Source organism: Nyctereutes procyonoides, unplaced genomic scaffold, assembly GCF_905146905.1.
Source record: "Nyctereutes procyonoides isolate TBG_1078 unplaced genomic scaffold, NYPRO_anot_genome, whole genome shotgun sequence".
Lineage (NCBI taxonomy): Eukaryota > Metazoa > Chordata > Mammalia > Carnivora > Canidae > Nyctereutes > Nyctereutes procyonoides.
This window is the reverse complement of record NW_026575045.1, coordinates 4,390,156-4,406,242: the sequence shown is the minus strand read 5'-3', so window position 1 is coordinate 4,406,242 and position 16,087 is coordinate 4,390,156. Positions and strand designations below refer to the sequence as shown.

Genomic DNA, 16,087 nt, shown 5'->3' with positions numbered 1-16,087 from the left:
CTTGGAGAAATAGCCAGTTAAAGAATCTATAAGATTTTCTTAGGTGTCATTTCAAATTTTGATTTGAGGATTCATATATTTTGACAGCAAGAATCACTGCATTCAACAGTTCCTTACCCTTGAAGCTCCTACAGAAACAGTTGTGAAAGAAAGAATTGTGGGAAGTGAATTGACACAAGGAGAATTGAGAAACCTGACCAAACATTGTAGATGAGGGATCCCTGGGTGGCGCAGCGGTTTGGCGCCTGCCTTTGGCCCAGGGCGCGATCCTGGAGACCCGGGATCGAATCCCACATCGGGCTCCCGGTGCATGGAGCCTGCTTCTCCCTCTGCCTATGTCTCTGCCTCTCTCTCTTTCTCTCTCTGTGACTATCATAAATAAAAAAAAAAAAAACATTGTAGATGAATGTGGGAATGCAAAACTGAGCAGAAAGGAAGTTGAGTGATGCATTTGGGATATGTGAACTGTACTTTGCAAGCATTGTTAGTAAAATCCTGTATTTTTAGAGTATTGAGATTTGGTATCTTAAAATTTATGTGACTTTTTTTTAATGCTACAAAAGCTTCCTCTTTGGAGTTGGCTTTCTGGTAAAAAGAACCATCCTTTACTATGGCATAACCTCCCACTTATAAGCCTTGTATGTTGAAAGACTATGTTGAAAGTAGAAAATAGCTATATTCTAAAATATATTCTGGAAACCACCTGGAAAATTATAATAGCCATTGCCCTCAACCTAATGAATTTATTTCCAAGGTGAAATTCCAGAAGAGACCCCTTCTTTCAGAGTCCCCGCTTTCCAACATAAGGCCTGCTTGGGTGGCAGTAACACGCATAATAATAGGCTGTAGCAAAAATGCGCGGCTGCTTGTCAAGGTTTTGATCCAGGCTTTTGGTTCCCAGAAGTCTTAACCTAACACACCAAACAGGACTTGGTTCCTTGCTTCCTGCATTCCAGCTGGATTGGTTTCTGTTCAGGGTTGAAGCTCTAAATTAGTATGGTGGCCCCCTTAACTGCAGCGCTAGTCAGTTTATTTAAATATAGCTCATTCCTTGGGCATAAGGCTATGTTGTTGAAATGATTATCGAGCTCCTGTGCTGCAGCATCATTGGTTCTCAACCTTGACGGTGAGTTAAAATCACCTGGGGACTTCTTAAATCTCGCTCTGCCCAGGCCACAGATTAGGCAATTATCGGAGGATCTCTAGGGGGGAGAGCCAGGTAGCAGTATGTTCTAAAACTACCCCCAGTGATTCCAAGGTGTGTTCAAGGCTGAGGACTAGTTTAGATTGATTTCCTACTTACTGCTCTTTGATATGACCAGTAGATCTAAGATCAGACTTAGTAGATTTAATTTGGTGATGTCAAGTGTGCCCTACTCATGGAAACCACCTGGAAAAATCATGACAGCCATTGCCCTCAAACTAGTGAATTTATTTCATTTATCTCTTATTTTGCTCCAGCAATTTTGTGAAGGAAATACAGATGTGAACATGAGTACACTTGAATAGCAAAATATGTGCACAGTGGTGTATGTACTTTCATGTATGAACAGGTGCAATTCGACAAAAGGTTAGGTAATAAACTTTATTTTTGTTCGCTTCTGCTGCCCTCTTCCTCCATCCCCTGAAAACAAGAAAGGTCAATTTCAGGTAAATAAAGTTTTTCGTAGCAAATTATATACTTTTCCCAGAGGTTTTCATAGTGACCCACGGTCTCTAATTATCATACCCCTGGCTCTGGAGATCACTCTTGTTTCTTCTGTTCGACTGTAAATACTTGACACAAGAGTGACCTCCTTCCTATTCTCGTCTTCCATCCTACTGCACAACCTACGCTAATACCCTCTGGGCTAATCTTTCTTTACCTCTCTTCATTCTCCTCATTAGATGTTACTTGACATAAGGCTTGGTCTGGTAACCTCTGCTCTTTGCACTTAACAGTATTATTCACACTTATGACTTTGAACATCATGTCAGATTAATAGCTCTGGCTCTGCTTGTCGGAACCTCTAGAGGCACGTCTGAGGTGTCTCTGCATGTGCGTTTAAGGTTTTACAGTGCCATCAATTGTGACATGAAGCTGTTTAAATGAGGGCTTACCTTTCGCAGAACTGATTTTCTCTCTTTTTTTTTTTTCCTCCTTGCAGTTGGTGTCTGCCTTGCCATAAAAACCAGGACCACAATAAAAAGGGAAGTAGGGGTTACTGAATGGGATAGATCCCTAAGGATTTCCTTTCTGCCCCTTCAAGATTATACTGCAGTTAGGCTCGAGTTAAGCCATATGATCTTGCACTCAAAACTGACCACCCAATTTAGGAATAACGTTAAACTTTACTTTGTGTTTCGACTTGGGTCTAGCTGTCTGGGTTCTATTCTCAGCTGTGTCACTCGCTTCTTGAGGAGTTTATGGCTTGCCATAAACTGTGGCCATGCTCTTCCTCGATTTCTTTCTTTTTAAAACCAGGATACTGGTAATACCTTCATTGGGCTATGATGAGGAGTGAATTGATATATGTAAAATACTTAAAACAGGGCCTGACACAGCACAGAGTGTGGTTATAATTACTGTGCTTGAGGTGCTGCATCACTGTGAAAATATGGACTTACCCTGGCATGCTGAGTTGTTCCCTCAAGCAAATTTTTATTTACTTGAGTCTCAATGAAAGAATCAGAATGTAATGCTGATTCAGACCTAATTGCAGTTGTGTGATCACATTGCAATGGGCTTGGCTCAGCTAGAGTAAGCATCATCAAGGCTCATTGGATGGTGCTTTTCACCTGTCAAAATGGTGCACGAGATGTTTCTGTGGAAGGCTGCTGCAGACAAACCTGTGAGATGCTCAGATTGTGCTGTGACTGAGTTAAAGCCCAGGCCCTCCGTTCTTCTCTTTTCCTTTTCTTTTTCTTTTTCTTTTTTTCTTTTTCTTTTTGTTTTTTTCTTTTCTCTTTTCTTTTCTTTTCTCTTTCCTTTCAAGATTTTATTTATTTATTCATGACAGACACACAGAGAGAGAGAGGCAGAGGGCAAAGCAGGCTCCCTGTGGGGAACCTGATGTGGGACTCAATTCCAGGATCCCAGGATCACCACCTGAGCCAAAGGCAGATGCTCAACCACTGAGCCACCCAGGTGCCCTTGGCCAGGTTTTCTTGACTTATTTTTCATTTCTCTGGTATTTGAAAGTATATCTTTTACTGTATCATAGTTCTGCAATTTAAGTTCTTTCCTAAAATACTTGCTACAGGATTATTGCACTTTAAATCATAAAGTTGAACTTGTTCCCTTTAAACCACAAAGATGGACCTCCTGGACTTATTTTGTCTTGAAACAAGCCACTTCTTGAATATATTTCTCTAAAAGGAACATCTAGGAAGCATGTACAACTTGCCTTCCACAAGGCTTTCATGAGAAGTCTGTAGTTTGGGTTTCTTGAAACACAGTACTTCTACAAAATGAACTTAAAAGAGATGGATGAAGCAGGTGAAGAAAATTAAGAGGTCCAGACTTCCAGTTATAAAATAAGTCCTGGAGTTGAAAAGTATAGCATAGGGAATGTAGTTAATAATATTATATACCTTTGTATGGCAATTATACTTGTCATGGTGAGCATTTCGTGATGTATATAAATGTCCTATTACTATGTCATATACCTGAAACATAAAATTGTAGGTCAACTATAATTAATTTTTTAAGTTCTAAAAGTACATACATGGAAATAGGAAAAAATCAGTAAACTTTTTTTTAAAAGATTTTGTTTTATATATATATAAAACATATTTATATTATATATATATATATTATTGAAGTTCAATTTGCCAAGATTTTATTTATTCATGAGAGACACAGAGAGACAGGCAGAGAGAGAAGCAGGCTTCCTAAGGGGAGCCTGATGTGGGACTCTGTCACAGGACCCCAGGATCCCAACTCTATCCAAAGGCAGATGCTCAACCACTGAGCCACCCAGGTGCTCCAGTAAATTTTTTTTCTTACTAAAATTTCTTATGTGTTGTTTTGTTATTTTTTTAAGATTTTATTTATTTATTCATGATAGAGAGAGAGAGAGAGAGAGAGAGGCAGAGACACACAGGCAGAGGGAGAAGCAGGCTCCATGCCAGGAGCCTGATGCAGAACTCGATCCTATGACTCCAGGATCACGCACTGGGCTAAAGGCAGGCGCTGAACCACTGAGCCACCCAGGGATCCCCTTATGTGTTGTTTTAGAAGAGACTTTCTAAAATTGCAATGGCTTATTTATAAGACCTATACAGGATATTGGGGTGAGGGTATATGAGCCAGACCTTTCTCCGTAAGTATTTTGTTCAACTTATTTCAATTTTTACCTTTTAAAAAATTTAACTCATAAATGTTTATTTATTTATTTTTAAATATTTATTTACTTATTTATTTATGATAGAGAGGCAGAGACACAGGCAGAGGGAGAAGCAGGCACCATGCTGGGAGCCCCATGCGGGACTTGATCCCGGGACTCCAGGATCGCACCCTGGGCCAAAGAGCTTGGCAGGGGCCAAAGGGCTTGGCAGGCGCCAAACTGCTGAGCCACCCAGGGATCCCCACTCATAAATGTTTAAATGTCACTTCCTCAGATGGATCCTGGGTTTAGATGCTCTGAATAATGCCTTCAGATGGTATATATTGATACAGTGGATACTACATAATCAATTAAACCAAGATGCCTTAAACCACCCTTTAAAATATTATATCTGGGCAGCCCCGGTGGCGCAGCGGTTTAGCCGCCGCCTGCAGCCCAGGGTGTGATCCTGGAGACACAGGCTCCGGTCCCGCGTCGAGCTCCCTACGTGGAGCCTGCTTCTCTCTCTGCCTGTCTCTCTGCCTCTCTTTCGCTCTCTCTGAATAAATAAATCTTTAAAAAACATATCCTATCCTTCTTCATTAAAAAAATATTAAAAATAAGAAATACACAATGTTAGAGTAAGCCCAGAATTTTTTTTTGTAAAGATTTTATTTATTTATTCATGAGACACACACAGAGAGAGAGAGGCAGACATAGGCAGAGGGAGAAGCAGGCTCCTGCAGGGAGCCTGATGCGAACTGGAACTGGATCCTGGGACTCGGGGATCACACCTTGAGCCCAAGGCAGACGCTCAACCACTGAGCCACCCAGGCGCCCCTAAACCCAGATATTTCTTTTGCAACGATGGCTTCCTACCTCCTACTATCCCCTGAGGATGCCCTTGTTGTCCAAAGCATATACCCATATGCTTTGTTAAAGTGACATTTTGTAAGTCCCAGGAACTAAATGCAAGTGGAAGAAATGGTCCACGGTAGAAAGCATTATTGAAACAGAGAAAAGGGGATCCCTGGGTGGTGCAGCGGTTTGGCGCCTGCCTTTGGCCCAGGGCGCAATCCTGGAGACCCGGGATCGAGTCCCACGTCGGGCTCCCGGTGCATGGAGCCTGCTTCTCCCTCTGCCTGTGTCTCTGCCTCTCTCTCTCTCTCTCTCTGTGACTATCATAAATAAATTAAAACTAAAAAAAAAAAAAAAAAAAAAAAAAAAACAGAAAAGGGGGGGTGGGGGTGGAGCTAGTTTTAGTCTAGAAGAACTATGAGAGGGCAGATGCCTTTGAAGAGAAAACCCCCACAATCTTCAGCGAACCTTACAGGAAAACACTATTTTGGCCTTTTAGATTCAATCCTTGATGGCCCAGCTGTACCTAAAGTACACCCACAATAGAGTATCAAGTCTTCAAGGGGGTTTTGGAAGAGAGGAGTACAGAATGTTGGATGGAAGGAGAAGGAGGCTTCGCTAAACCCAGTGACTGGGAGCTCAGATACTGCTGAGCCATTCTGAACCAGTGGGGAAGAGGACAAAGAGAACTTTTTGGTTCTATAGGCTTCCCTCATTTTGTTTGTAAGCCGCCAGAACCAGGTCTTTTTTCCAGTGAGTAGGATAAAGCCTGGCTCTGGACTGTACAGGGACGTGGGTATTTCTGGTATTAAGGGTTTCAAGACAGGTGTTTTCATGCATGCCAGTATGGAAACTGGAACCAGGTAGTGCTGTCTCCACCAAAAAAATCAAGAGGGTAGAGAGAATGTTATTAGGACTGTGATTGTTTCTCTACAACATTGTATGTCCCTGGAACAGGTTTTTGGGGTTTTGTTTTTTTAAACACAACAGTGATTTTAGTGCCTTACAATGGAAGTGTGGCCACTTTGCCCAATGATAAAAGGTAACATGGTCCACTTGTGGTGTTTTAGGAAGTTTGCAAAAAAGTTCCTTTTGTCATTATAATCCTTCCTCAGTTGCCTATTTAAAATTCACAGGAGTTTTGGGGAGCCTGAGTGGCTTAGTTGGTTGACCGGCTGACTTGGTTTTGGCTCAGGTCATGATCTCTGGTCACAGGATCAAGTCCCCTGTGCCTTGGGCTCTGCACTGCAGGGGGTGGGGGTGTCTGCTTGAATCTTCCTCTGCCCCTCACCCAACTCACTCTCTCAAATAAAATAAGTAAACCTTAAAAATAAAATAAAATTCACGGAAGTTGTAAGTCAGGGGCTTAGAATAGGGATATGAAAGGCAAAGGAGATGAGGTTTGGGGTACCCTAAGTGTATTTCTCAACCTGTTCATTCTTCTGAGCTGTTATTTCTTTCTGTGTAGTGCCCACTAAAACTCAGTGGCTTTAGATCAGACAAGACTAAAAGGGGATTGATATTTCTCAAAAAATGTACTGGGTTGCTAGTAGTATCTATTTCTTGGAAATTAATCCTTCCTATCTTTTTTAAAGCAATTAGTGATGCAATTAGGAATCTTTTTTGTTTACCAGTTACAAAATGGAAAAGCCTCTGGCTTGCTATTTAATTCTAATACACTCGTCTCTTATCTATATAATTTAGCTAAAGGCTTTTGGTGTTCAGGTTCGTTGCTGACAATTACACTGGATATGTTAATCCTTTTCAGTGTAGACCTTAGCTGAATGATAACGACCAAACCTCAAATTTAACCTACCATGGTTATATGCTTTGCCTTTTGCCAGAGTTGGCTCTATTTAGCCAGTAACTGTAAAGTTTAGTACCTCAAACCTTCATACACACTTCTCATGAGAAATATAGATTATCCAGCGCCATCTCCATCCACATATTTATATATGTTTCTTCTGATTGAAACAGTGGGGTTATTTCATAACAGGGAATATTTTTTTAAATCTACATATCTGCATTTTCCAAACCATTTAATGTTGAGGCAACCAGGTGTTACAATGATAAAAAGGATTTATTTGATAATGTTTTGAGGCTGACCTGCACTGGATTCTCAACACAAGATCATTAGTGAAAGGTAAGAGGATTTACTCGGTCTACTCTGAGATTACCTGAGCCCGATTGTATGAATACTGTCTTAATAGAGCATTGCAATATTGGAAATGAGTTGGGTAAATAGTGTCCATCCTATTCAGTGAAAATTATGATCACGAACACATAGACCTTTGGCTTTCGAGTGGCATGCTTTCATTTACAGCATTGTTGACTTCAGCGTGGGAATGGAGTGTATTAATCTCTATGAGGTCACTGACCAGAACAGTTAATTTTATCTGTCAATTTAGAGAGACTACAGTGCCAGGTTATTTCGTCAAACACTAGTCTAAATATTGCTGTAAAGATATTTTGTAGATATGATTAACATTTACAGTCAGCTGACTTTAAGAAGATTACCCTTGATAATACTGAGGGCCTGATCCAATCTGTTGAAGGCCTTTTAGGACAAAAACTGAGGTTTCCCAGAGAAGAAGGAGTTCTGCCTGAGTTTCCAGCCTGCTGGCCTGCCTTACAAATTTTGGACTTACCAGCCCTCTTTACAATGACACCTGCCATGATTACTTAAAATAAGTCTTTTTTTTTAAATAGGTCTCTTTATATGATTTGTATCCCCCCCCCCCCCCCAAGAAATAGTAGTATGTACTATCAGTAGTTTTCCAGTAGTATTTTTGGTTGTTTCTCTGGAGACACACCGACCCTCAGAAAGAAAATCACAGTCCCCCACTCAACCCCCCGCCCCCCGTCCCAGGTTTGTGTAACATATTTAAATTACTTTCTTTAAGTTTGTTTTTTTTTTAAGATTTTATTTATTTGACAGCTTATAAGCAGGGGAAGCAGCAGAGGGAGAAAGGGAGAAGTAGGCTTCTTGATGAGCAGGGGGCCCAATGCAGGGCTCAGTCCCAGGACCCTGAGATCAAGACCTGAGCCGAAGGCAGATGCTTAACTGACTGAGCCATCCAGGTGCCCCTTCACATCTAAATTACTTTTTAAGAGAAACTTAACTTTTAAGGTAAAAACAGGATATTAAGCCTCTTAAAATATCTTAATTGATGTCCGTTTTAATTTCAGGGCATTTTAGGAGAAAGAATTGGGGAAGAGTAGCAAAGCCACAAAAGACAGAATTGGGGAAAAGTCTTTTTTTTATTTTTTATTATTTTTATTTTTTTTTTAAATTTTATTTATTTATTAATGATAGTCACAGAGAGAGAGACAGAGAGGCAGAGACACAGACAGAGGGAGAAGCAGGCTCCATGCAGAGAGCCCGATGTGGGATTTGATCCCTAGTCTCCAGGATCGCGCCCAGGGCCAAAGGCAGGCGCCAAACTGCTGCGCCACCCAGGGATCCCGGGGAAAAGTCTTAATAAGTTCTGATATGAGTGTTGAACACCTTGGTCCAACTCCTTACTGGGCTGAAGACTTAGGACTAGCATTCTCCTTAAACTGTCCATAAAGTAATAAACCGAATTGCTTTACTATTCTTTAATATTGCTCTTCTCTCATAAACCTTTAGATCTCCCTCTCTGAAGTTACAGAGCCATAGTGATCTATCCACAGTAAATTGTGCGATTGAAGGCCAACTTATGTATCTTTGTTTTTATTCCCATCTTCCCTAGAATGTTTTCGTACAGATTTCCATTAAGTTGCCACTAGGTAAGAGTGAGGCAGGTCTGCAAGCTGCAGGTGTAGAAATCATCAGTGTCGTCCTGTTGTAACCAGAACACTGAGTGAAGCTTCCATGGTTTTTGAGTTTTAGCTTTGTGTCTAAAACCTCTGGGGGGCATCAGTTGAATGAGTAAAACAATACAACTGTAGAGCTGCCTGCAAAAAAACCACAAAGCTATGTGAAGTGTAAATAAGCACAGGGAGACAGTGACAGCAGGGGGAAGGGCCACCTGAATCTCTCTCAGGCTTATTCTTTCTGCCACAGTGTTTTCCCCTGGGCATTTAACTGGAGTTTCCGTTTTCATCGGGTTGCGGAGTCACTTGTGGGATCAGAAGAGATTCTAGAGACCTAAAAATCCAACCTGTACACAATACATTAATTTAAAACCTTCATCCCAGAGTAGTGTTTGTGCATGGCTGCCTTCAGTGATGGAAGGCACAGCTTGTTACATTCTGGTAACTTCCTGTCACCGATCCTAGTTCTGTCTTTCAGAACTGTATGAAAAGTAGAAATCTCTCCACATGTTAACAACCATTAATTTAGTTCTCTTATTTCTCCAGATCTTGCCTTATTTTCTTCAGAGAAAATACACCTTCTTTGCAATGATCCTTCTGTGTTCTAGCCTAGAAACTTTAGAAATCCTAGGTTGCTCTCTTCTGAATGTGTTCTAATTTATCATCGCATTGAAATATCTAGTTCAGACAATATGATCCAAGGACCAGAAAATAGAGCAGGTTCTTCCCCTTATCCAGCATGCTGGACATTTGTGGATACCGCCTGTGATACTGTTAGGACTTGCACTGTTCATCATACTGATCATGTGTAGTGAGCTGTCCAGGGACCCTCCCTCCTTTGCAGCTACTGAAGCTTGGGTGGGTCTTCATTTTGTACCTATGCAGTTGGACTTAATATAGAGGTGTTCATATTTATCGCTACTAAGTCTTTTTTAGCCATAGGCCATGATTTTGATCTGTTAATGATTTTGGACCTGATTCCAGCCATGTCTCTGGTTATCTACACATATAAAGCCATCGTTCTTTTCTAAATCTTTAATAAAAGTACCACCTTTCCTTCCATTGCCCACTTGGCCACGCTCATCTGGGCTTTTGTAGGAACTCCGTATCCATGCTCATCCCCCTGAATTAAGTCTTCCTTGCTGCTAGGGCTCCCTGTTTAAAAAACAAACATGAGTGTGTTCTGTCTTTGTCCTCTATCCCCACAGTTACCACATGAGACACTTTTCTCCACCTAGACAAGGTCCTTATGGAACTAGTTTTTCTCAAGTCTCACTCCTCGTTCCTTTCTACCATCCTCCAACTGACTGGCCAGTCTGGATCACACATTTCATCATCAACATCCCTGAATGGCTCCTTCTGCCATGGTTAGGTGGGAGACCATTGTTTGATTTGCCCACTACCCCCAAACCCCTCACCTTGCACCTTTACCTGATTTCACCCCTCCTAAAGTGAGACAGGAGACCACAGTTCCTCAGTTTTCTTACCTTTCTCATGGTGTGGCTCAAAAAATAAAACTAAGCTCATAACTGCTCACAGACCAATGACGGCATAGGTAACTTTTAGAAACACAGCCCTGGCTCTCTGTCTGATTCTTCTGTTGGAGTCCGGCAATTGGGTTTCTTTGCCTCATTTTGAATCTGCAAAATTGGATTTATAACCTCACAAGGGTGTCACTATTAAGAGGAGGGGATGTGTGCACATTTTAACTTTTGTCCAGGCATTCAGATGTTCATGCAGGTTATTATCCATGGGAATAATGAGCAGGAGGCCTAAGGGCATTCTAACGTGTGTTACAGGGTTAAAGTTTAATGTGGCATTTTATGATATTAGCAATTTAGCTAGTGATACCTAACATTTAGGAAAGAGTTTTAAAGAAAGCTGAGTGTCAATACCTTATGTTCAGATAAGTGAATCCTCAGGGTTTAAAATTTATTTATAGTGGAGCAGACATGGGAAAATAGACTCTGCTGGCATCACAAAGTCCTGGCCACACAGCAGAGATTTATAGATATGTTATAAAAGACACGGCAGGGACCTAGTATTTCTTGGTTACTGCATTCTACTACTAACGTAGTATTTACTGTTTTTCTTATTGCCTGTTAACAAAAGGTGGTAAAATAAAGATCAAAGCGAACCTGCCTTTTTATTTTCCTTTCAAAGGGTCATTCTTTCTTCGTGCAGTATTTCTTTGTCCCGTAGCTTATTGGAAGCCCCATGTAATGCTGCAGGATGGCAGAATGTTATGCCTTTATTGCCAAGGAAGCCATGAGGAAGTGTCCTCATTCTAGGAAACTGTAAGGGAGCCCTCTAACTTCAAGAATGGAGATGGCAGAGAACCAGCTGGGACCCTTTGTTCCCAGAGGTTGTTTGGTTCCACAGCCCAACCTGTGCTGGCTTTGTACTTTTAAACCATATGAGGGTTTTCTTCTTTTTTAATGTTGCATTAAAATGTGGATTTCCAAAACTCTTGCTAGAAGTAAATTGCAGCCTACCTTGGGGGGTATGCATTAAATATTTAAAAGATTACTGAAGTCCAGTAGTTTTGAAGAATTAACGATTTCCTACATATGAATCATAATGTAGAAATAGGAAAAAGCATTTTGGCACTTCCGGGCCCCCACTGAAAAGTAACTAGCTTTTATGTCTATAGAACTGTAATTTACCAGTGACTAGCCATTCAATCCAGCAGTAGTAATTTCTGTTTTCAGCTACAGACCTTGATTAGTACAAATCAGACTCTTTTCCATTTCAGTAATGTTTTTGTAAAGCTCCCTGGTCTTTTAGAAGGGAAAAATCTAGGTATGCTTCTTACTGGTGAAGCAAATTGCTCTTTGCAGGAGAATAGTCTTAGATTCGTTCATAGACTATATGCTATTTTCTAGTCTTGTGGACAAAAAAATAAAAGCTTAGGAAGGATAAATGTGAACAGAAGCCTGAAGTCCATGTGTATATACATGTGCCTACATGTGTTTGGTCTCCTATGACATCGTGACAGGTAAGTCCACATGACAAGATGACTTCCCTATGGATCAGTTAGTTTGACTCTGTTTCATAGTCACCTACCTCAGGGTTGGAGGTTGGCCAGAGGTGCCAGGCAGCCAGAGTAGAAGGATAGACATGAATTTATCGAGTACCAAGGGAATGGGGCTGGGGGTGGGAATGGTGGGGACAACAGTTGCTCAAGAGCCTATTGGGGATCCCTGGGTGGCGCAGCGGTTTAACGCCTGCCTTTGGCCCAGGGCGCGATCCTGGAGACCTGGGATCGGGTCCCACGTCGGGCTCCCGGTACATGGAGCCTGCTTCTCCCTCTGCCTATGTCTCTGCCCCCCCCCCCACCCGTGTGACTATCATAAAAAAAAAAAAAAAAAAAGAGCCTATTGGCCTATTTCTTTTTTTTTTTTTCCTATTGGCCTGTTTCATTCACAGTGGGTGAGTGGTATCACTTTTGCTTATGGTTGTGACTATATTTTATGATTATACTGCACATATTTTTCTCTATATAAAGCCAGTTTAGTTGTAAAATCTACCCTTTCATACTAGGTAATGTCTCATTTCTTCTAACTTCATCCTCATTAAAAATCATTTATTATTTTAACAATTTAAACAGTTGCAAAACCTAACTGACTCTTGGAAGTCTGCATATCCCAGTTCCCATGGGGACCATACCCACAGGTGAGATTCACGGACACAAATTGAACACACTTATTAGTGCCGGGGAAGAGTTCAGGAATTCAGAGTAGGATTCCTTTTACCATAAGTAAAGTAAAAGCATTTACTTTTGTTTGGGTCTGAGTATAAAAGGGAGAAGACTGTTGCCCCATGCCTGTTAAGCCCATATTCCAGAAATTAAGACTTAAACACCTATATCCATTAAAGACTGGGTTTAAGCATTTAGTAAACTAATATCAAAGGTATTTATGTCTTAAATGTGTACTTTGTGGATAGGAGGAAAATCATTTATTGTGATTATTTGATCTTGGGCTGTTTGCTTTTCTGTGACTGGTCACAGCTGTGACTGGGACACAGCTAGTGGGTGTTGCAGTCAGGATTTACAAGGCAGCAGGACAAAAACATTTTAGCCTCCTAGCAGATGGGCCATGGTTTAATCCTGACTCAGTGACTTAACTAGCTGTGTGACTTTAACCTATGTGAGCCTCTGTTTCCTGATTTGTCAGGTGGTAACTCCTCCCTCAGTGCTCTTATGACGAACAAAGGTAACCTATCTAAGACACCTAGCACAGCATCTGACAAAGTTGGAGATGTTCCTAGATAATGGAATTCTTTTACTTGACCCCACCCCTGCCTCATGGGCTGTAGAATGGTGGTAACTTTTGGCCTCCTTTGATTAAACCAGTAATGGTTTAAGCATAATTTTCAAAACAGCAACTTTGGGACTTCCACATTTTGACACAAATCAAAATTCTCCATGAGACCTGTCATACTAGAGCATGAAGGATACCGTCTTTGTCATTTGAGGAATATTCCACTGAAGTTAACAGAAGAGGAGAACTGTTGATTGGCTGGCTATGGTAGAGGTGGGCTCAGTTATAGGCTTCTGTCCCAGAGGGGCTGTCCTGTGATCTCCCTGCCACAGACCTCAAAGGAGGGCTCCTTTGTGAAATCTTATCCAGACAAGTTAAAGGCTATGAAGCTTCTGCTTTGCTGCTGCATTTCTTCTGCAAAAGCTTTAAAGCTTTTGTGCATCCAGGCCATTCTTGAAAGTAAAGAAATGTACATCTTCTGCAGAAGTCATTTGAATTTCAGCTTTCACTTGACTTTTTAAAAGCCACTCTAAGAAAGGTGTTTCATTTTCCTTCTAGGTTACTTCATAAAATGCTAAGCCTCTCATTTTTTTTTTTATTTGGAAGATGAAGGGAAAAATCCCTTTTTCCTTAGCTTTACCTCTTTAAGTAATACCTTTGTTAAATTTCACGGAGATGGATGGGATCCCTGGGTGGCGCAGCAGTTTGGCGCCTGCCTTTGGCTCAGGGTGCGATCCTGGAGACCCGGGATTGAATCCCACGTCGGGCTCCCGGTGCATGGAGCCTGCTTCTCCCTCTGCCTGTGTCTCAGCCTCTCTCTCTCTCTCTCTCTCTCTCTCTCTCTCTCTGTGACTATCATAAAATAAAAATAAAAAACAAATTTAAAAAATTGTTTATTTAAAAAAAAATTTCATGGAGATGGTCAGAAGCTATTTGGATAAAGAATGTTTCTGAATGAAACTTGTCATTTGAGATGTAGCTTTTCATTTTTTCTGCCAAAAGGTAGTTTTGGCTGTATGTGTGTATGTCTGTGTGTGTGTTGCCATTGTAAGTACTAACCTGATTCCCTGGAAGGTAGAAGAAACAAACTAAAGCAGATTTGAAAAGATTTTCATAAATAAATATAACATTGGACTATGTTTATTGATAGCCAGTTGAAGAAATAAATAGGAAATAACAAATCCTCTTCAATTCAGAAATAGAATTACCAAGTAAAATTACGGAAGTATATTGCATCCACTGTTTATTTCTTAAAACAACAAGATCTTGCATGTTCAAGGCATGGATCCCTTCTTTTCTTCCTTCTCCCCATCTTGCCATCTCTATACAAGCTGGATGTGCTCACTTCGGCAACACATATTCTATGCAAGCTGGAGAGAGGGATCTAGGATATTCTAAACTAGATAGGCCAGATATTTGTCATAAGGGGAAGCACTGGACTAGAAAGAAGGAGATCTAAATTTTTACTCTAAATCTGCTGCCAGCTAACATTTGACCTGGGCAAGGAATTTTACCTTTGGAGCTTTGGTTTTCCTTGTGTGTAAAATGCTGATATAGATGCTTTCTCAGACCCATTCAGCTCTTCAGCCCTTCACTTTAATTCCAAATACCTATCACAGAGATGACCATGATTTTAAGTAAACTTAATATCTAAATTTCCTGATTTCCCCAATCTACATATCTAACATACGTTAACCTTAATGAAATCCCTCAGCCATTGAGGGAAAGATTTCTGTAGTTTTGGTGTTTTTGTTTGCCCCCACAGTAGATTTGCTAACACTCTAGTACATCTCTAGCAGTGACCCGGGCAATATTAGTAGATTAAAAAAAAATAGAACTATTCCTTGAGAGAGTTAATAGTTGACCTTAGATATGAAACAAAAATGGACTACTTAGAGCAGATGTATTATAAAAAGTAAAAGCAGGTGATGTAGAAGTACTTCTTATTGCTACCACTATGCTCTTAATCCTATAAGGTAAATGATGTCACCCTGATTTTAAAGCAAAAACTGAGGTGCCAAGAAAGGTTGAGTGTAATTGTCAAAGTCACTCTAACATTCAAAGGATTTAGAGAGGGTACATGTAGAATCCATGGGGTCCCCTCTTGGGCATGTAGGTGAAGTATCGACAGGAAAATTAGAAGAGTGGTCTGGGGTGGGAGCATGGCTTTGGACTTTCTAAACAGACTTGATTTTGATAAAGAGACAAAAACAAAAAATTATTTTCTTAATTTGGCAGTTGGCATTTATCAGTGTAACTTACTATAAATTTTTTTCCCATACAGCATGTTTCAGGCAGCCTAGAAGTGGAGAATCTTAAGTGAGAAAGCTCATTTCAGGAGAAAACAATAGTCATGTGATTGTACGCTTTGGAGAAAACAGTCCAAAAAAAAACTAAAAGTGGGTCAAGTGTTGAGGATTGCTCAGCACCACTGGTAGTGACTGGTCCAGAGCAGTGAGAATTGAGTGGGGATGAGGGGGATGGGGTGAGGAGGATTTTTTTTTTCTCCCTTTGATGGACTGTAGTTTCTCTCCTTTGAACTTGACCTGCAGAAGGGATATTCCAAGCTGTGGTCTTTGTGAGAATAGGCACGGTTCTCTCCCACCTGCCTGCCCTCCCTGGAAAATCTCAAGTGCACACCTCACGACAGGTGTGGCCCAGCCTGCGTACACAGACTCTGGGGTGGCAGGGACGTCTGGAAGGCTGGGGTACGTTACTGAGTGCGGAGTGAGCCATGGGGGTCCAGGGATGCCTTCCTTCATCCAGGGACTCGCCAACATCACCCCGATTGAAAAGTCGGCCCCCCAAAGAAGAAAAGGCCTTCTTGCCTTGAGCCCCTTTTGCCCGTCCCAGGAGCGC

The 16,087-nt window shown here is 41.1% G+C and overlaps 1 protein-coding gene across 3 annotated transcripts in view; it reads left to right on the top strand.

Moving 5' to 3' along the window:
* The window catches only part of MAP7 (microtubule associated protein 7), a 172,552-nt gene that overhangs the window by 8,527 nt on the left and 147,938 nt on the right, over positions 1-16,087 (top strand). The gene's annotated exons all lie outside the window — the stretch shown is intronic.